The following is a 23,406-nucleotide window of genomic DNA, read 5'->3' as shown; positions in this document are numbered from 1 at the left end:
GTAAAAATATTATATTTCCATTTCAATTATGAAGCAATCCTGAAAATTTCAAATGGAACTCGAATAGACTATAGTTGAAAAATTCGAGTTCCATTTGAAATTTTCAGGATTGCTTCATAATTGAAATGGAAATATAATATTTTTACAAAAATTTTTAAATTGGTGAGTCGATGATGAAAAATATGGATAAAAATTGTAAACAAATGGAAAATGATTTATTTATATGAAAATGCTAAATTAAAAATAATCATCCATAGAACAATTCAAGATCTTTAAAATCGGACTTTTAATCCCGGAAAATTTTGCATTTTTTTGTACGACTAATGTAAAATTTTTTCGACGATATAATAATTTGAATGTTCATATGAGTGATGTTTTATGAACTTCTGCAACTTACAAGCGGCAATAATTTAAATCACATTTTTTTCACGAAATACGTCTCATGTTTTTATCTGTTGCGTATTTTTATACGATAGTAAATTAAAAATAAAATAAAATGATGTTTTAAAGGATTTGAATGCCTCATAGATAGTAAGTATATAAATAAAGTCATTTTAAGGAGAAAACATGTAAAATATTAATTTACTTTCAATGGTACAAATTAGCACAAATTCAATTGTGTTAATTTTTATCCTTGTGTTGTTTGTTTTGTGGTCTCGTCAGCTTAAATATTAAATTAACAACGCTACTGTTTCTTTGGAAATAACATATTTAATATAGAATTGTTTTTGGCAATACAATATAACACAAATTCAATCCTATTTCTAATATTATTTTTCTTTTACTTTGAATTGATCCTGCTAGTTTAATATTAAGCTGGCATCGTCATGATTTTTATCGAAAAGGCACGGTACAAAATCATCATTAATAGTACAATTTAATACGAAATAAGTACTAAAAATTCCGATAGGTCCGATTCTGCTGATTTGGTCCTGCTAGTTTTATAGAGCTTATAATGTTGCCAAAGGCAACATGTAAAATTTGTATTACTTGCATTGCAATGGATTCTCTGTATACGTTTATCCGCTTTTAGATTCTTAAACGAAGATAAATTTTATTGCCCGAAGGTCTGATCTGGATTATGATGATGACCGTGGCGATGAGGATTGTGATCGTGACTGATGGAAAGTGCGTGCATCTGTCTCCCGAATGTACGCAATAACCAATGTACACATTGTTCAGATAATGCTGTTCGTAATAAAGAACTTACCGTTATAGAAAAAGAAAAGGTACATCGTGCACCTGACAACCTCGCACATTGCTGATTCTCTTGTTTAACACGTTTCGTACCGCGTGGGTCACCAATGACTTACGCTGGACTTTCCATTCAGATCGGGAGATGTTTGGCTATAAAAAGAAATATAATCATTAAATACTTTTCGATATCATATATGAATATATAATTACGATATATGGTGCAATAATATAATATCGTAGGTCACCGAAGATTCACGCGACATTGCGATTAGTTTTTTTATTGCGAAAATATTGTACATAATTTTAATTTTTAATTTTATGCTTCATACAAAATTATAAAAAAATGTTAACAAGTTAGGCATAAACAAAGTAAGAAATTGTACGTAAACGTTGCAACATTTTGTAGTAACTGTCTTAAGAATCCTATTTATGTTTATTCTTCTTAAACATTGACATATGTCACTAATTATAATTATCAATTAGTGACCAATTTTACGTGATTTAATTATCACACTGCATGACCGACGTAGTATGGTTATTATATTTATGAAATAAAATGTGTGTTGCATAACGATAAAACGATTACAAAAATATTATTGTAAAGAAGGTCTGCACAATGCAGAACAAAGCAAAAATACTTTTCACTATTTATTTAACTCTCAACTATGTCTCGTTTTCTTAATCAGGGGCAGATCTAGAAGTTTATCAAGGGGGGAAGGGACATTGACGTACCACAAGTGAAATTTTTTCACGGTCAAATATAAAATATTTAAATTATTATTGGTATATTACATTGAAAAGTACTAATCCGTATGTCAAAATAGTATCGATAAAAGTAAGCGAGAGGGATTATGGAAGACAACCATTTCTGTCTCTTTTTCTTGCAACGGTGTAATGGGAGAGAGAATGGGAGAGAGAATGAGAGAGAGATTGGCTGTCTTCCATGTCCTTCTCTCTCATTATTGTCGACTATATTAAAATATTACTTAGATACGGATCATGCAGTCCATTCTCTATGGGCGAGTTCAAGACGGCAAAGCGGTTAGGCATGCTTGCCAAGCGAATGAGCATAATTAGTTCTTACCTGTGGATCCAACCATTCATGTTTAATTGCTTGGCGAGCAGACTTAGCCGCCCAGCAAACGAAAATGGATTGAAATGGATTGGAAATTTTCAATTCATACGAATCCGTATTTTAAATCCATACAAATGGATTGGATTCTATATAAAAAATTTTTATATATGTAAAAGTTTAAATAAATTAAAGTAGTAATTACATGAAATTCTCTAGTTATTATTTTAAAATTACAAAAGAGTACGCTGTATAATAAAAGAAACGTATTAATATAAAATATACATAAAAACGATTAATTTATTAATTAAAAATAAGGAATTTACATATATATATAAAACATTTATTGCACATATTTACGTAGTAAATTCGTTCCTTTTATTTTTAGTCTCTTTTAAATATTAAATGAAGTAAAATTCATGATACATTTTTATGGTACAACTTTTTTTTTAACTTAGTTGAATTAAAACGAAAAATTTCTTATTCATAATTTTGAATAAAATAGAATCCGTGCATTTTTAAATGAAACAATGGATTTTCTACTCACAATTTTGAATTGAATAGTATTCATGACTCATTTTAAGAAAATGGGCCATTAAAAGACAAACTTTTTTTTATTCGATTGGATTAAAAAACTGCATTTCTTATTCAGAATTTTGAATTTAGCAATATTCACAATGCACGGAAATGATTGATATTATATATATATAAAATCCATCTGGATTGAAAAACTGCATTTTCTATTCAGAGTTTTAAATTAAACAGTATTCACGATGCACACAAAATACTATAATATTATTTTTAGATTGAAAAGCATAGGAACATACTCCATGCCATTCCTATAAATGAATAAAAATGCATTCAAGATTGAGAAGGGATAGACATTTGTTTTATGCAATTCCTATAAATGAATAAAAACGCATTCAGGATTGAAAAGGATTCATTTTAACATTCATGAATTGGTATTTCTGAAAATCTGAATCCATTTTAATCCATTCGATCCATTCTCGTTTACTGAACGCTTTGTCGACTTAAACGCGGCCTATGTCTTTGGTGCCACGTGACTTATGGCTATACAATGATGACATCAATACCGAATTCTGTTCATACAGCGCGAAAATAAAACGGGCGGAAAATAAAAACTGTAGCACAGACTTCATTTATTTACTTTTTGGAATATAAAAAAGAATTTATATTTTTTACTTAGAAAATTCATAAAATAAAATAAGGTTTTACGGTATCAAAATTGTAATTAAGCATTTTAGAAATATTAAAAGTATATATAATCTTTTGCTATATTTAAAAAAAGAAAACTCTAAGGGGCCATGGTCACTTATTAAAAACGAATTTTCACTTTCGATAAAAATCTGTCGAATTTACATTTGACGGGTCCAAGCCAAACTTTTATTACATCACAACTGAATGGAAACATAATTGGAACAAGCATCAAAACAACAACGAAACTATTGCATCACAGAGAAAGGTTCCAAGTTTTTTTATCCTCTCACTTCAATACTCTGCAATATTAATTCTGCAATGTTATAAAAATAGCGGTCGACTAAAATTTTCAACAGGGTCCAAATGATCCATTCATGTAGTTGAAGGTTGATAAAATTATTTTAAAGAATTAACATTTTATATAAATGTTTATTAATAATTGTCACTAATTATAAAATGTTTATTATTAAATAATTATTAATGAATGTTTATATAAAATGTTAACTTTATGAAATAATTTTATTAAATAAATAATAAAAAGTATTTTTGCTCTGTTCTATATTTTGTATTGTACGTTAGACCTCCTTTTTTTTATAGTAATATTTCTGTAACTTTTTAACATTATATATTTTATTTTATAAATAGAATAATCGTGCTGCGTGGGTCATCGATCACGTAGGATGATAATTAAATCACGTAAAATTGATCTGGCACGGAACGTATTAATGTCTTTTAATGAGCACATGATGTTAATCTGCAAGAATCATGTATTTATTGAATCTTAGATCCGCGATAAATCATAAAAATAAAAATATATTGTTTTCAGAATCCTCAAAGTTAACGTATGTATGTATAATCATAACATTGGATAATAATTTAAGGCCATTGGATAATAATTTACAAGCCTATAATAATACATATTTTGATAACTATAGATAAAATTCAACTGTAAATTTCTTACATTTTAAATATTCATTTTTTTTTAAAGAAATTATATTTTCTTTAACTGAATCTAAATTTAACATTATATTAATATACGTAATATAATACATAGATAGTTTAGAAATGGTTCCACTTTACTAGTTATTTTTTAAATTTTCTTCCGATATAAACATACAAAATTTTACATCCATTAAAGTTAATCTAAAAAGTGCGTGTATATTATAAATAATGTATGAAAAAGAAAAAAAGAAATAAAGAAAATATTGGAAACTTGCTTGGAGCGACAATCTGTTACTTGATAGCAAGCTGACGTTGACATCTTGATGTCAAAATGAAGACAAAATAACGTCATTTTGCTACGAGAGTATCACGTCAGCGATATTCAAATTATTGTTTTCGCCACTTATATATGTATAAGCAGAGAGTATAATTATAACATAATAACCGTCCAGAACGTGGAGTGTAGACAAACTTGTCTTCTTGATTAGCTTTAGTATACATATACAAGAGTACGCGTATAATAACATTTTTACTTGTAATTGCATTCTTGTTTTGCAACCTTATGGAATTTCGTTTTATCTCACTTTATCTTCTGTGTGTTTTATGTTTTTTTTTGTACATGTATAATTTAACAAATAGATAAAAAACACTCACACATTTTACTGGGTTAGCGGAAGATAGAGTTGGCAGCTGGATAACGCGTTAATCGCGCCCGTTTAAATTTCGCAAGTCCCGTTTTTCCTTGCATTGCCGAGTTATTACGCGCCACGTTAAAGTTTCACGCCGGAACACAAATATAGAAATTGCAAAATATGAGCTGGTTTAGAGTCGGCCTCTCGTTGATTCGTCGGGAGCGCGTTTGAATACGTCACGCCACAACGGGTTTACTACCTGATTTTAAGCGAGATCTCTTTGTCATAGGCAGCCTTGCAAGGCTGATATCAAGCGGGCCGGCATATTTTAACCGACTGCAGAAAAATGTCTTCCTACTAGACCGCGAGGTAGAACCTGAGAATGTATGGCATTTGGAGCCACGTAAGTTTTAAGCGGACCCGGCAATTCTATTTTTGTTCACGTCGAATGAACCATTACCGCTTATCCACGCTCACGTGTGTCACTGTTATCGGGGGCTTGCTTAAATATTGTTTGCGCGAGAGTGTATCCGGTTTATGCTTCTATTATTTCATCAATGAGGCGTACGATAAAATGTAGTCGCCACTTTGTAATAGAACGTTGCCGGAGATTTTCTCTTTGTTAGGTAACACCGTGATAAACAATCTTTGAGTTCTTTCAAACGACCCGCAGCGGCGGCCTAAGGAGCTCGTTTTATCCTGGCATTATTATTAGACAATTAAAGAAACTAACTGCTATTTACGCCCCTCGGAATAAAATATGTATTTTCCCGAGACAATTCGCAATATCGTATACTCGTTAACGCTGCACCGACATAGCGCGGCCTCAGCGTCGTGCAGAATTACAAAGGATTAATATCTTTACGAGTTTCGCGAATAGCCGATGAAAAATATTGATTTTGTCATCATAAAATTCTCCGTGTTCTATATTTTCCTCTGAAGCAAGCGTCTCTATAGTGTCTCTACGTCGACAAGACGTCCAGGTATACGCGATGCTGCGATCCACGCAGCATCCACGGTGGTGCATTCGCGGCGACGAAATTATACGGCGGATTATCTGACGACGTGAGCGCGTGCATGGCTTTCTGCTCGGCACGGTGTTGCACTAACGGCGAATACGCGCCGGTTTTTGATCTCACCGCGACGATTTGTACCTGCGATCCTGCGTGCAAGAAGAAAGAACGCGTACCATCTCGTCGCGAGAAGAGGAAGAGAGCGAAATGGAGAACGATGCCTTCGCGGCTTCCCTTGCAGCTATGTTTCGCCGTCTCTTTTTGCTCGCATTCGCGGTATACAAGGCGACGAGAGAAGTCGCGAGAAATCAGCAGCCGTCTCTCAGCCGTTGACAAATAGTCGAGAGAGTTCGGAGTTGTCTCTTTCCTACGTACATACGTACTTACGGTAAGTCAAGTAAGAGCGTGGTCGACCAGCGTGGTGTTGCACGCTTTCATGTTATTAGCCTTGAGATAGGTTCGAATAGTTTCGTACGATATATCTAAACCTTTCTGCTTCAATTTTGCTTGTCCTTGACGCAGTGTTAGGCCAGGATTCCGCGACAATAGATTCACTATTTTTTTATCGTCTTTTTTGTCCACTTTGCATATCGAGCCACGTTCCGGTAAATCATCGACATTTTTTGCCACATTATATCGCTACACCCACTTCTGTACGAATTCTGATTTCGACTTTTTCATATATTTAGCAGCCGCTAATTGTGACATTTTTGGGTGAGTGCAGAGGAACACAGCTTCATAGCGTGATGCGTATTTGGTACTCATGGCGCTTAATGTGATTCTCTTAAGAAAGTTCAATGACAACTGAATTTTCCTTGATAGTGTATCAAGGACAAAGGTGTCCTCTATGGATTCATGATAGATTTAGGGCGATATCTTTTATTAGCTTTGAGTAAGGCCGACCACGATCTTACTTGACTTACTGTACGTGCGTGTATGGACTTGTGTCGCGTTTCCTTGCGCTCTCTCCTTTTTTTTCTTCCTCTCTCTCTCTCTCTCTCTCTCACTTATTCCCTTATTCGCGTGAACGATTTTTTTTCGCCCTCGTACGTTACAATGCGTGCATAATTGCCGGTGGGTGTCCCGCGTGTGAAGCGCAGCTGCGTGCATGCACATTCAGATGTCCGTCACGCGGCGACGTTCGTGCGTAGGCAGCCGATGCCACGGCAGCTCGAGATAACATCGACCCCGAGGCGCGATGATCGTACTTTTGGATCAGTTCTTATGATATTCGAGAGCGAAAGAGATAAATATGTAATTGTGCTTTTGCAATATCGTTCAATTTATTCGCATGTGAATCCGTAACGCTCTTCGCCTCCTTCTTTTCCCTATTAATCACACACACCTTATTATTTTAACTCTTTAAAGATCGACATTATAGAACCGTCGTTTCAAGTCACTTATATTCAGCGATCGTTTCAAAAAGGTTACAGAATTCATCTGCAATTATTTCAGGGGCATATAATTTTATACACGTTATACAAATTATACGTCGTAATATATACTTTTGTACTGCTTTTACTTATAATTCATCCAAGTACGTTTACCTCCTATTGAATTGAATATATATTTATCAAATAGCTTCTATGTAAGCCATAAGAAATATATGAAATTATTTTGTTCTGTAACTGATTTTCTTTCTCTTTGATTTATTATTGATCAAGATACACATGTTCCTTGATAATGTATTAGGTGTTGGAATTAATTCGTAGCGTTTTTAATGAAAGAATGTTATTTATTTCACATGAGCATTAAAAAATACATTAATGAAAGTACTTCCCATCACTTGTAAAACGCTACGAATTAATTCCAACACCTAATACATTGAAACAAAATTGTGCATTTGACTAAATTAATTTGGTTCATCTTCATTTCTTTTGATGAAGAATGCATATTTATAAATATTGACTTATGAATAAAATATGTTATATTTAATAAAAATACATCTATTCTTTAACAAAAGAAATAAAGACAACTGAATTAATTTAGTTGAAAAATTAATTTAGTACAAATTTTGTGTGTAAGAAAAGCAATTCTCTTATTCGTTTATGTTACAATCATACTAGAAAGAACTGAAAAAAAAATACGTTTATGAGAGTGCTATAAATTTTGAATAAATTAACAATTTAAGGCCAGCATAGTTTTACCACAACTTTTCAGCGATTATATTTTAGCGTGCCTTACGTGAAAATCAATATTTTTGTTCTTAATATAGATCTTCATTTCTGATATTTCACGGATAAATACAGGGTGGGCCATCTATTGGTACGTTTTTAAAAATGCGATCAAATGAGCATACATTGATATTTTTTATTAATTTTTTTTTTGTTGTGAAGCTAAAAGTATCCGCGTCAAGAATGAAAAACGATTTCGTTCATGTGGCTCCCTCTACTGGCCTTACAGTATGCCATTCGGTCACCCCAATTATTAATGACATTTTGGACTACCTCGGCGCCAATTTCACTCAAAACAGTCGTAATATAATGTCATCCACTAACATCCCTTTCTCACGAACTTTCCTCACCAATTTGCGTATAGCTCCTTCGGTGGGTGCTCTATCACGACCCATATTTCTTTTCAAAATTCGTACAGTTTCGGCGACACAGCACTGACTTTGAAAATAAGTTTTTAAAATTTCAAAACGCTCTTCAAGAGAAAACATGTTGTTTCGTGCCGCGGACGGTATGACTAATAAACTATCAAAATTTCGGGTCTGTAGCTCGTTCGGTGTTGCCATACGACGAAATTCAAAAACGTACCAATAGATGGCCCACCCTGTACATAAATATTCTGATGACAAGCAGTCACTCAATGATATATTTGGCAATGATAAGAATGTGGTATCACCGCTTTCTTCTAATTCGATTAATAAATTTCAAATTATTTTGAATGATTTATGATTACTTTCTCGTTACGAGTGTATTATGTCGTGCTGTAAATCTTAAATTCTTCTCAATGTGACCTGATGCAAACTCTCGAGGGAAAGTATAATGTGCAATGCGCAAAGAGCAGGGTAAATTTTATCCAAGGAGAATTCGAATTAGATTTAAAAATATCAAATTTTCTTCAATCTTATCTAATCTATTTAAAAATCTTATCAATTTATTTAAAAATATAAATGAAAATTATGTATTTAGGATAAATCTTAATAAGTAAAAAATGATATGTTTATGTAGAATTAATTTCCAATTTGTAATCTGTTATTAGATATAGTTATTAACTTATGTTAATTGAGACTTTTAAAGAATATTAATGACACAAGCTCTCAAAGCGATATATACTATATACAGTTATAAAAATATTAATAAATATTAATAATAAAAATATTAATAAGTGGCGCTATAACATTTTTGTACGAAGCACCTTTACATGATGAAAACAGGTTTATACATAGTTATGTTATACGTCAGTTGAATTTAATGTTAGCTATATGTAATTCTGCATTTTAAGAATATTGTGAATTTACTGAAGATGACCAGATCGTGGCCGAAACGTCTTTTATTAATGTAATGATAATTAAATATCACAAACAATATCTTGTGCGGTAGTTTTTATGCTCTTCTTTTTATAAGTTTTGATTTATAAACCACGTTCGTTTTTATTATGTATATTAATAAGTAATTCTAAACTATTTCTTTCCAAAAAATGATTATATGTTTTGCACATATTCCTATTTATATTCTTTTTATGATTAATTGCAATGCTGTATTTTTTGGCGGTTTTTCTAAATATTTTCTTATTGTGAAAAAGAATGAGAAAAAACGTAAAGTAAAAGAATAATGTACAGGTTTCTTTCGCATGAAGAAGGTTCCATCGTGAAGAAGATGTCATTTTATCTCGAGGATAAGAAAGAATGATAATAAATCGCTTTACCTATTGAGTGCTTTGTAGTCTTCAATAATTTCGTAATTTCAGAAGCACGTGAATTCTCTGCGATATTACAAATCATACGTTGTCACGTATCACATACTTGGTTCTATGTACTTTTGTGTTTGATTTTATCTCAATCAAAAACAAAGAAAAAAATTTAAGCTACATACATTCTAATTCATAGCAGCTATATAAAACAGCCGTATCGCGCGATTTGCATTTCTGCCGCGAACTGGCTCATAAATATCAATCTTTTGTTCCGTACAATTACTCGGTTGCACCGACAGTATGCGTGACATAAAATTAGTTCTAGGCTCGCACATTTTAAAACGATCTCCACTTCTGTTTGCGGAATATACGAGCTACTATTAATAATAATTACGACGCCACGCTACGTTACATAGAATGTATGATGCCGCCATTAGCGGCTGACAGCTCGGCTGACGGCTTGCATCTGTGCCTTGTGCATAATTTCCTGTAACTCAAAACAACGTTTATAACAACATGGAAAGTGACACCGTACGTCTTCACTACCCTTCCGCGACGGAATTTACTCCATCATGCCACTTCGCTTAGCATTCGACGCTCATATTCTAAACAAAAAGTTAATGAAAGGATGCAATGCCCGTTTCAAGCAAGAAACGAACGATTATGCGATCCAAATTATTTCCTGGAAATGGATTGCTTATAGGTCATGAAAAACGTTTGAATGATGTTTAATTACAAATGAATAATTAATTCGATTAGTTTCATACTTGATATTAAATCTGAGATACGATATTTGTAATTTTATCGTGTAGTTGCTAAAGCAGAGACTATTATGCTTATAATATAATTTTATACACAGATTATTTTACATTCTTTTATTTTATAAATAAACCATTATTTATGGATATATAATAATATAATAATAATAAATATTTATGATATTTATATATATTTTTATATCTGTACTTTTATAATCTAAATCAGGACTGGAGCCGAATTGTACATTTCAACCGATTTTGCCTACCGTCATCCCTACTCCTTTTGTTTCATAACATATTATATGGTAGGTTTGGGGAGACTAGCTATTAGCGCTACTTCTGTCATTCTATCTTTGTTGTTTATTAGGTAAAACAAGGATAGAATGACATAAATAGTACTAGTAGCGTCTTCCCGAAACTGAAGTATATATATACTGGAATGGGCATCTTCACTGTGAATATAAAAAATCGTGGCACCAATTGATCAGCGCCATTTTAATTTGGTCAATATAAGAGCAAATCAGAAGCTCATGCGCACTTACGTTTAGTGTTCTTTGATGTTTTTTTCTGGTGAGATGCATATGTCAGCAAGATCGTCGTGTGTGTGTGTGTGTGTGTGTGTGTATGTGTGTGGGGTTATATTTGAAAGATTAGTTTGAAAGATTATAAAATCGCATGACTGCAAAATGTGCAAAGCATCAACATAAAGTGTCTGGGTGTAAGAAGTAAAAAGGGCATTTCACAAATAAGAATTTTTCTATTAAATGTATCAATTCCTGCACATGTGTTAACGATGTAGGGTACGAAAAGTGTTATTAATATTATTTTATTGAATGTACTAATAAAATTGAAGTGACATTATTTTTGTTTACATACCATTTATGTCCATATAGATTTCCATACATCGATAGTACATCGATCGATACATCGATCGCAGCGCGCGCGCGCGCGCGCGCGAACGCTTCTGATTCGCAAATATCGTCCCAACTAAAATGGCGGCTGATCAATTGTGACTACGAATTTTTCTCGATGCCCATTCCAGTGTATATATAGTTCAATGTCCCCAACACACCTATAGATTGCGCGCAGAGACATAGAACGATCGAGTTTAGAGACGATATTAGCTGTAAATCATTCAGAAAATCAAAAGTAAAAATCTTTATAACCGTAGAGAAGTAACACTTTAAAATAGAACAGATATGTTAACTAAGTGTGTACACTGAAAAAAAAAATTTTTATTTCAAAAAATTTTAATTAAAAAAAAATATTTTAAACATACACTTAGTTAACATACCTATTCTATTTTGAAGTGTTACTTTTGATTTTTTAACAATATGATATTAATAATAAAATTCTGTACACAGTGAACGGGCAATATGTTTCAAAGTCCTATAGTCCTACAGTGCCCTGATTTATAGCTAATATCGTTCCTGAACTCGATCGTTCTATGACTACGTTTACACGGTCATTCGTAATTAAAAACTAACCAATCACAGTCATTGCATTCTTCAGAGAAATAGCTATGATTAGTCAGTTTCATAATTATAGATGTTATTAAATCCGATTAAGGTGCCGTGGTCATGTCTTCGCGCAGTCTAATTGCTATGAAACAAAAGAAGTAGAGATGATAGTGAAATCGGTGCAACGGCTCTCTAAGCCTGATCTAAATATAACATATTATAAATTTCATTATAATATAAAATTAAATATTTAAAGAAATAAGTGATCAAACCAATATGTTAATAACACAACTAATTCTGAGTAGGAAAATATCTTATTCTGTCTGAGCTAAATTTCTCAGTATATAGTTTTAATAATAATTATTTCAATTATGCAATTGTGGAATTTGAACAATCTATTACACAAGAGTTAAAAATACCATATTCGGTTAAAGCGATTTTTCGTGATATTTCTTATGAATTTATACAATTTCCAGTTCGAACTGACTGTATTACTTCAGTGTCGGTTTAGGACTATGTTCAAAGACCGATAAATACTTATAGTTTTTCATTAGCAGAACTGGTGCGCACTCAGTTCACATTATACGTTATTCTAATCTGAATGTGAAAGTAAGATATCTTAATTGATAAAATGCCCAATGTGTATATTTTATTAAATAGCACAATAAAATATATTGAAGATTTTGCGGTTTAACTTGTTTCTATATTTTTATTAAATATCTTTACGTCGATTTGTGTACAACGACTTTTAAGTGCACTGAGTGCACTATAGTTCTGTCAATGAAAAACGCTATTAATCAGCGCACAGTCAGCTTGAACTGGAAATTATATAAATTCACAAAAAAATATCATAAGAATCGCTTTGACTGAATATGATATTTTTCACTCATATATATATGTTTAATCTCATCAGTCGATTTTCACTTAACATTAAATAATAGTAATCTATAATATAGAGATTAATAATATTGTATCTATAATATAATATTGGATGTAAATATTAAATAAATTTGAAAAATAGAACATTAATTATCATTAATAATGGCTTAATATGTTTTGCCAATGGAAATTAACATAAATGCAAATATAAATTTTAACGCGGAGTCGTAACGTCTGAGCATTCATGAACAGAGCATTAAATTTGCAATACGCGGATATAACACTCCACGTGTAACGTGTTACGTAAATAAACTTTATACTATCTCACTTAGAAAGATTTATGTTTGAGTTCTTTACAACGAGCGTGTGAGAACTTTTGCTTTAGCGCGATGGCATATAAAAACTTAATGAACTGTAGGTACGTCCTAGTTTGATCATAAATAACAAATAGTTAATTACGATATATATATATATATATATGTACAAGATAATTTATTTTGTATTTTTAACAACGAACATGACTTGTTTTAAGATTGAGCTTAATAAAAATAAAAGAGGAACATTGATTTTTTGTTTGTAATAAATAAATGTTAGGTTTGTCTCACAATCTGCAATTTTGCGGTCGATTTTCAAGATGTTATATACTTGAAAAGAAAATCGAAGTATGTATATACCTTATAATCTCTACACACAATATTATTATATGCTTGTTATCATGCAGGGTACACTTTCTTCGCATTTCAAACACAGCTGGACAGCGGTACTGAATAAATAAATGCATCCTTGAGGAGGCAAGCGATGACACACGGTGTAGAGAGAAAATCTCGTTCATATGCACGTGGGCGAGGCGACAATATACGTCTGTTGAAGTTGGCACGGCAAGACGAATCGGCAAGGCTTTGACAAACAATCTGCCTTATCTCGTAGGCGTATGTGATCGTTGGTTACTCACCACGTTGGCTTGGTCGTACATACCCGCGCTCGCGGGTACATATTGCGAGGAGAGAAGAACTCGAGAAACTAAACGTCCGTGGTGGTTAGCACCAGGACGCTAAATCGTCCACGACACGAGTATTCGATTAACCCCGTGAACTACGTTTCATGAGAATAAATTATTCTTTGCTTACTGATTCGGTGTCTTCTTCTGTGTGTCGCCATTCTTCTCCTCGTTATACTAGTGGTAATAAGATATGTGGTAGATTTGTCATTGTCATTGTATTATTACTGACAATGAGTAGTAGACTAAATCACATCGCAGGGAATCGCCATCTTTTTATTGCTGTCATATTTTTAAGAATAATTGTGGATGATAAAACTTAAAAATATTAAAAAATATGTGAGGTCCGGAATGATTTAAAGCCTTTTTTTATATGAGGATTATGTTTTTATATACATAAAATATATTTACGAATTAATTGATTATGATATATATATATATATATATATATATATATATATATATATACATACAGGGTGTCCTGGCTACTCGAATAATACTCACAGTTTTGGAGATAGGAAGAAATGCTTGAAATAAAGTTGGATCGAAAAGGGCATCATGTGATGAACATTTTTTCCCAAGAGGAGATTCGTTTAGGAGATTTGAAAGTCATCTTCGTTTTTTAAAATGGAATTATATGAATTTTTTTACATAATATGATTCCTCTAATTGTTCTGCATATAAAAGTATTAATGTACTATAATAGTATCGAAAAACCAATAGTTTATGAGATATTTTATGCAGGGCTGGTAAAAAATATATTTTAAATAGTTTTTAATAAGCTTAATTGATGTTTTTAATATGTTTTAAATATGTTTTTTTTATAATACTGTTTAAAGCGTATTTGAAGAATTAAAAAAAACATATTTAAGAAAAAACACAATACGTTTGATTCCTAAAAATAAAAAAAAGAGGTCTTTAATTAACTCTGATTTTATGCTTTATTCTGGCACATATTGACATAAAATATTAAATAGCTCGTAAACTATTAACTTTTTGATAACCATATCTCAATACTTTTATGGATAGAATAATGAGATGAATCAGTTGATGGAAAGAAAGCACATAGTTGCTTTAAAAAAATATGTATGTAAAATGGATAATTTTTTATAATAAATATATAAGCAACTATGTGTTTTTATTATTCTGTTTGTAAAAGTATTAAGGTACGATTATCAAAAAGTTAATAATTTACGAGTTATTTAACATTTTATGTCAATATGTGCCACAATATATATAAAGCATAAATTATATAATATTCAGAATAGTTAGAGGAATCATATTATGTAAAATAATTTCATTTAAAAAAATGAAGATGACTTTCAAATCTTATAAGTGCCTTCCACTTGGGAAAAAATATTCATCATCACATGATGTCCCTCTCGATAGAACTTTATTTCAAGCATTTCTTCCTATCTCCAAAATGTGCATGTTATTTGGGAGGCTAGTCTTAGGTGAGACACCCTATATAATATTAGCATAATATAAATTTATTATGATTTTAAAATATTATGTTTTTTATTGCAATATGAAATTAATTTTATATTATTTACAAAAATTACTTAATTACTTAATTAAAATAATTTTGAGAAAGTAATTTAACAGATAATTATTACTCATATATTTTTATTTTATCTATTCGTGCAATTTTACTTCGTTTAATTTTTTTACTGGTGCAAATTCTAAATTGAAAGCGAAAATCAAATCATAGACGAACGGAAAGTGTTTATTTAATTTTAATGTAATTTTTTGAAAAGTAAAATTATAAAATCTACACATTCATCTATCTTCTTTATAGGTATAATGACTGTAGTTCTTTGACTATTCTCGTTTGATGCTTCCTAAGGATATGATCATCGTTAACTCTCTGAGAAGAAAAATGACGAACGTTGCTACTCTATCGTCGTACTTTGTCATTAACTTTCCTCTATCGCAATGAGCGGGTGCTTTTTCCTGCATGATCGATGTCGGATCGTATAACTGTTTGAATACAGGATTTATTTCTTGAGCGCATTAAGCCTTTTCCGCCGTGCTAGGAGATGTGGTTTTTCCGCTCTCGGACTCGATGCGATTATACAATCGAGTGTAAGACCGCCTGCGTGATTCTCGAATGGGCGACGGTGACGAATCGACTCTGGCCTTTCGCGGAGCGCCTGGTATTTATCGCGGTGCTTCACGAGCACGCGATGGCCCGGCGTGGCGTGCAATTAATTAAGGAAAATTCGCGGTAATTGATCGCCATCCCGCTTTGCCACTCAAGTTTTTCTAAACACATAATACTGCCCGCGTTAAAGTTCCGAGAACAGGCGATAGTATGCATGAACTCCGTGAATTGTGAATTGAATACGCGTAGTTATATCGACATACGTACGAATCTATCAACCACGCTGAGAGACGTATTAAAAATTATTTGTTTTAATATCGTAGAGCTTCACGTATATTTCCATTGCGAATCATTATGTATTTCAAATATTTTAAAGAAGGTACATACTTGTTTATTATATTGTACTTACATCTATTATTTTAATTTAAACTGTTAAATATCTAATTTACTCAAGATATATTTTCAATTTTGTTCTTTAAAAGAATGTCATTTCTAATGTAATAGAATAGTTTGAAGTTTTACACGATAAACCATAATTATATAATAAATTGTATGTGATTAAAATTATGTGAAATTCATATTTCTTACGTATGAAAGAGCATCGCAGGAAAATTAATATGAATATGTCAATAGATAATACATCTATTTCCTTTTGATTTTTCTCTTTTCTTTTTCTTCTTTTTCTTTCTTTCTCGAAAATTTATTTCAAATAACACAATATTAAATATGTTAAACATATCAATTACGTTACCCATAATAAGACTGCAATATCATTGATGAGATTCGGTAGAATATTTTTATTTTGACTACCGTGAGAAAACTCAAAATTCCTAATGAAATAAATAGTTACCTGCGACGATCAGACTTGTTTTTATGTCGCTATGAAAGGCATAATGACAAGAGCATCATGACATTTAATTTTTTTCTTCTGAGTCTTCAGACTGATCGGTACCACCTGTCGGTTACTCTCGCCTTATGGCGAGAGCCGGTGATGAGTATAGGAAACATCGCGATAAAAGCGACGCGCCAAATACGGATAAGCCGTTCAGGATGTAAAGCTCGTTTTGAGGAATCATTAGAGATAAAATAGAAAAAAAAAGAATACAACATATCCTTCTTTTGCTATCTGATTGCAACCAGTCATGTATGTACCCTTATGTTGCTACCCGCTTCCAAGAATTTAAATTTTTTTTCCGGCGTAAGCGTGCGATCTATTCCAGAAAAATTCTTTGGTTTGTACGTTAAGATATCAAAAAAAAAAAAAAAAAAAATTATAGATATGAGATTATCCAAAAGTTTGCATTAGAAATTACATTCTTTTAAAAAACAAAATTTAAAATATATTTTGAATGAATTAGAGGTTTAATAGTTTCGTTTCATATATTTAGTTGTGGCTGGGTGTATTTCGACGCATAAAAACCATTAAAATTACGTAAACTGACACGCGTAGAGAACTAGTGACTGAGAATTTGAAATAGAGGCAGTTCATAAATTTTTAATTTATGAATCAGCGAATATAAGAAATGTCGGGATACAGATACAATCATAATGTATTTGCTTAATGAGTATGTATTTATCAAAGTGATAAATTAACGTACGTTACCCCAAATAATAAAATTACAGGTGGCGCCTTACTTTCAGTGCTACCCGTATAACATCCTGCTAATTGACAGATGATGCTGAATAAGCATAATTAAACATTCATGATATTGTCACGGACAGACGACACATTCGAATTTAAGTGAAAATAACGGTTATTGCGATTTTTATCGATTCTTTGAAGAAAAACGGATCATATGCGTACAGCATTAATATATTAAAGATAACAATGTAAATGTTAAATAATATTGCTAACCGTTTGCTGTAGATAAATTGAATGTCACTTGTTAATACTAACTATTAAGAACTAGCTATTAAGTTAATATTAGCGATTAATTCGAACATGACGCCAGAAAACTACGGAAGCTATAATACAAAAGAATGAATGAATTAACACCTGTCAACGATTTTACATTTCTCGTCAGAAATTTCATCATTTTACTATACTAATTTATGCAGCGCAAATATATTGAAGTTAAATAAACGTACGTTCAGAAAAAAATATTGTCGAATTATTCGCAAGAAAATGTTACTACGTTTTCTTTGATATTTGTTTGTTATAAGAAAAACGACGAAATTTACATTTCTGAAATTATCTCATTAATTTAAAAATATATCTCATTAGTAAAAAAATAAAATGGATCATTTATTTGCTAGGGAAAATTTTATTTTTTTCGCCGTATCCAAATAAAGATTTATTTCAGTGAAATAATTATATTTAACAAATAAATTTTTAAATATCTTTCTCTTATTGTTAGTGTACAGGCAGCAGAGTGTTGATTGTCACGTTTGCTATTACCATGCATTTAGAAATCATCTACACTAGACTATCACTTTTCGATATTGTACATAATTGTATTTTTAATTACGTGTAAAAAATTAATTACATTATTTCTGTCACGCATTCGTGACATCACGAAAATCGTAATTCTCTTGCGAACATATTAATTAATACTGGTATATATTGATACACGTTACAAGAAACGGTATGATTTTATTTCGCAAAGATGATTATTTTTTAAATTTTGTTATTAGAAATTGGGCATTAGAAACATTAAGAAAAATCGTCGCTTGATCGTGCCATAAAACTATCTTGACATTTATATGCGCATTTTCTACCTTTAAATTCTGCCTTTTAGGGTTGCATTTGTAAAACAAATGCGATTTTGTTCTTCCATTTTTTATCGATCGTGTTTCATATTGCTTATTGCAATGATTTATCACATATAAAATGGTATAGTTGCATAATATGCATGAGACCATCTGGACCAATCAGTATGTTATGTAAATCAATGTGATGATATGGTGATGTTATGCTGGATGCTTATTGGATCAGACTTTCTTATGTTATGCGTATGCAACTATGCTATGTTTATACATTTTGTGCTTAAAATAATAATAAAATTGTATGCGTATACATATACAAATAAATAAATAAATTGTCTATATTTGTCACAGTTTTAATATTAATACAAGTAATCTGTTAATACTAATTAATGCAATTCTGATACACTAATTGTAATGAAATTTTGAATGATATTTTATTATTGCATAGTGATATTCTATCATTAATATAGATATCTTAATTCATATTTGCTGCAAACAGAATAGAATGACAAGAGACGTTTCTTCATTTGCAATACAAGCATGAAACAATTTACTATAATTTAGCGTATCTGCTTACACGGCTGTATCATTTACAAGTCATTAGATATTGATCGAAACAAACAATGCAGAATGTTTTTACATGCATTCTGCAATTCGTTTATATTCTATGTATTTGCAAGTGCGTATGCACTCACCATAAGATTGTTAGTTGATAAAGAAGAGATATTTTATTCTTAACTTAATTTTATATATAGTCTGAAAATTTTTTTAAGATTTTGTTTTCGAATATTATATAATAAATTTGTTGTTAATTTGTATAATTAATTAATTAGCTTCGTTCGTAAAATATATATTTTAAATATATAGAATATGCGTTACAGTTAACATTAATGAAAAAAATTTAGCTTTTCATTAAATTATCCAATGGATCCTTTTATTAATATATATATCTGATAAGTTGAGAATAATTGGAAATTGGAAAGTACGTTAGTTTGACATCAATAAATTAATTACATACTTTCTTCAAAAGTGACACATTTCAAAAAATTAAGTTTCCCAGAAAAGGAACTATATTTTAACTTGACAAAAAATTATTGACTATTTAAATAATTTCAATAAGTATAAATATTCTTGATGTGGTCAAATGTCATTTTGCTATTTTTCGTTTCACAAGGAATTAAAAGATCTCTTTGAACTGTGAAGATTTTGATTTTTTTAAAATTATTTTAATGATTTTTTTATTGAATTAGATTATTTGATGATTGATAGGGTAATGTTTATTTAATTCATTCAATAACTCGAAAATCTTTGTTTTTGAATTGTGCCATTTTTGAAATAAAGGGAACGATACTATTCTAAGGCGATACTATGTATACAGTTAAAGAAAGCTTCGATTATTAAGTTTAGCTTTGATTATTAATTTCTCTCTCTCTCAAACTTTATTGTTTATTTATTTTCTACTTCATATTAACATCACTATGTGATATTGATTAGAAAAAAATACAAGACAATTTTATGTGTCGAATCGAGGTTAGTTTTTACTAAATAGAGAAATAGTTATTTATTAACAAAGATTAGATCTTACTTGCCTGACAATGCAAGCGCTTTGAATGGCTATCGGAGACAATGCTCGAAGACGACTTTTAATGTCATAAGAGCGGGCGATGCATAATTTATTAAGACTGGTTTCACGCTGCAGCTTCTGCGTGATATTCGAGACAATCCTCTTTTCCAAGAACCAATAGATCAATCGAGATGGTTAAATTCTAAACATATTTATTCAAGAACTTTGTTCTGCAAAAGGTTAAATTATAAAATTAAGTTAGCTCATGCTTTAACATTAATATCAAAAGCTAAATTAGTTGTATTAATTATAATATAGTAAGAAAAGGAATTTACACATGTAATTATTGTGCGCCTTTTTAAAATAAGCTTTTTTAAAATAATATAAATATAAATTTAATGTGTGTATATAGTTTTTGAATATGTACAATAAATCTAGTTCGTATTTAATAATTATTACATTATTATTTCGGATAATTTAAAAAATATTTTATATAGAGAAAATTTTCTATATTCAGGTATATAAATGTAATACTACAAATTAATAAAAATTATTAAATTAATTAAATTTTAAATTATTTAATTAAATGTTTCAAAGAACTGAAAAAAATACCTGAAGAGAACTATACGGAGTCTAATATTAATATGGATTAATTTGTTTGAAATTGTAAATTAATTATAGATGGCTAGAATTACACATAATGAAAGAGAATGTTTCAATTATCTTATTTTTAAGGACGCTGTTACTGTTGGGCATGTTCCTTAATCGCAATTAAGCGATTGCGAAAGTAATTAAGATCGAAGACCGCAGCTACCAAGTGTAAAAATTAAGAAAGGGTTGGGCGCTTAAAAAAGGAGCAAAAAGAAAAGGGGCGAATAAGATGGTTAGTCAGAAGAATGCAATTAAAATATCTCGATTAAATATTTGTGTCTGCCAATTATTTTTGAGAGATTGCATGGCAAGATGAAATATTCGTCATTTTTATTGATACAAGTAGGATATCGTGTTTCACATAATTAACTCCTTCAACATGATGTATGTCAAATTGATTCCCTATCACTAATGTGACGTCAAATTGACTCCGTATCGCGTCATGTTACCATTAATGATATCAAAAAAGTCATCACTTGAAGGTTAAAAATGATCATATTTATTCGATAACATATGTTTACGTTAAATCTGTTTTTACGTTAAATATTTCTTTGTAAAGTACAATATTTCCAATTTTTGAATAATTTACTTATAATAGATAATAGATAATAATTAAATAATTTAATATTTATTTATTTTGTTTTTTTATTTTTTTTTATATGTGAATGTGTGTGTGTGTGTGTGTGTGTGTGTGTGTGTGTGTGTGTGTGTGTGTGTGTGTGTGTGCTTCCTTATTGTTGAAAATGGGAATAGAATGTCTCGAGGAAATAATATTTTTCGAGAATCTAGACAGTCGCGATCGTCGACAAAATCGCACAGCTAACAAAAAGGAGGAAAAGAAACTATACACAGTTGTTTCCCTATAAAACCAAGAGAATAACTTGCATAACTAAGTGTTTTTGGTCCTTAATTAAATGATAAACGGCATGGTATTGCTGACCGGAAATGTCGTGAATGCGGCATTGGTCAGATACATTTCGGCTGTGCGATCACCATTCTTTATTTCCTCGTGTACCGGATATGAATACGACTGGTATCGACTAGAAGAATCCGTCGTGTGTCAGAGTTATGACTTCCTCCCATTTTTTACTTGGCTTACATTAACACTCTTTTCTTTCTGATCCTCAATCTTTTTTCCATTTGAGCGCTCTCTTGTTACCCTATACTAAATAGTCTTTATCTTTTGAATAAATCATCACACACATCATATTCATACATTTTAGCGCACACATACACACACACACACACACACATATATATCTTTTATTATAAAATAGGATTTTGTATCTGTCTTTTTTTAAGTTGCCAGTTATGATTATTTTTTTTAATCCTTATTCTTCTTTCTTTATTTTCTATATTTTATAATTCATTTTATTTACATATTTATATTTTTATAAACGCATAAAGGATAAAATTTTGAATGGGATTTGCAAATTTACTATAACTTTATGCAATAGTATTGTAAATAAATTTAAATATATATTGTATAATTGTTATGCAAGTGATATTGTGCAATTAACACTAATGAACCGATCAAAATTATTTTAAAAATGGCTGAATTAAAAATTTATATAATATTTTATTTTATAAGATATATGGGGGAATCAATAAACTTTATATTTGAATTTTCAAACCTGATACGTTACGGATCCACTTATGCGTCATTCGTCCAGTTAAGTCCTTAGTCAATGCGGTGTCGACAAAATGAATCTGGTATGAGATCTTCACAGGCGATAACTGCTTGAATTCATTACCATGTATAAAATATCAGATTAACTGTGATGATATTTTTTCGTCTATTTTCATTGGAACACATCGGCCACCTTTTCGTATTCTATTCATTGTCTACTTAAGGTCCAACGGCGTATAACGAAATCTGGCGAACCGTCACTCGTCTCGGTCTGATGACTATAGTTGCAGCGTCGACAACGATAAGACACACAAAGATCTTCGATTATGATGTCCTTTACGTACACCTGCCTGACAACTCTCTATTTTCTGATATATCGAATGATCGTATCGACATCGTCGCATCAGCGATCGTTAAACGCTGTGTCGAAATTCAAAAAAGAAGATAAAAATCTGGCCGCTGGCGAATTTTGATGCGCAAGCGAAGAGGGGCCTAATATTATATGCAATGCACAATTATGCATATTTTATTAAATTAGCGGATAGGTCTGCGCTTTTTAGAGTTTATCTTTCGTCTACGAATCTGCCAATTAACCTTTCTCGAAGGGATGTAGAGATTTGAACAAAACATTTCGAAATTAGATGATTAGAGGGAAGAAATATTGTTTTCAAGTGTCATTATCTGAAATTATACACATGGCGCTCTTATATTCGTACAACTGTACG

General features: G+C 31.0%; 2 protein-coding genes across 6 annotated transcripts in view; one reads left to right on the top strand and one right to left on the bottom strand.

Annotated features, from left to right (window-relative positions):
* MESR6 (misexpression suppressor of ras 6) overlaps nucleotides 1-23,406 on the top strand; it is a 697,505-nt gene that overhangs the window by 17,393 nt on the left and 656,706 nt on the right. The window lies entirely within an intron of this gene.
* Nucleotides 1-23,406, bottom strand: part of LOC105144965 (uncharacterized) — a 141,103-nt gene that overhangs the window by 5,335 nt on the left and 112,362 nt on the right. For 2 of the 5 annotated variants that reach the window (XR_015544324.1, XR_846009.2), the window contains one exon: nucleotides 1,211-1,347. The gene's annotated coding sequence lies outside the window, so the exon portion shown is untranslated. The other 3 variants (XR_015544327.1, XR_846008.2, XR_015544326.1) reach the window with 3 other exon arrangements.

The sequence above is a fragment of the Acromyrmex echinatior genome, chromosome 3 (assembly GCF_024713525.1).
Source record: "Acromyrmex echinatior isolate Ae372 chromosome 3, ASM2471352v2, whole genome shotgun sequence".
NCBI lineage: Eukaryota > Metazoa > Arthropoda > Insecta > Hymenoptera > Formicidae > Acromyrmex > Acromyrmex echinatior.
Note: the sequence above shows the minus strand (reverse complement) of the source record. Positions and strands in the feature narration are given on the sequence as shown.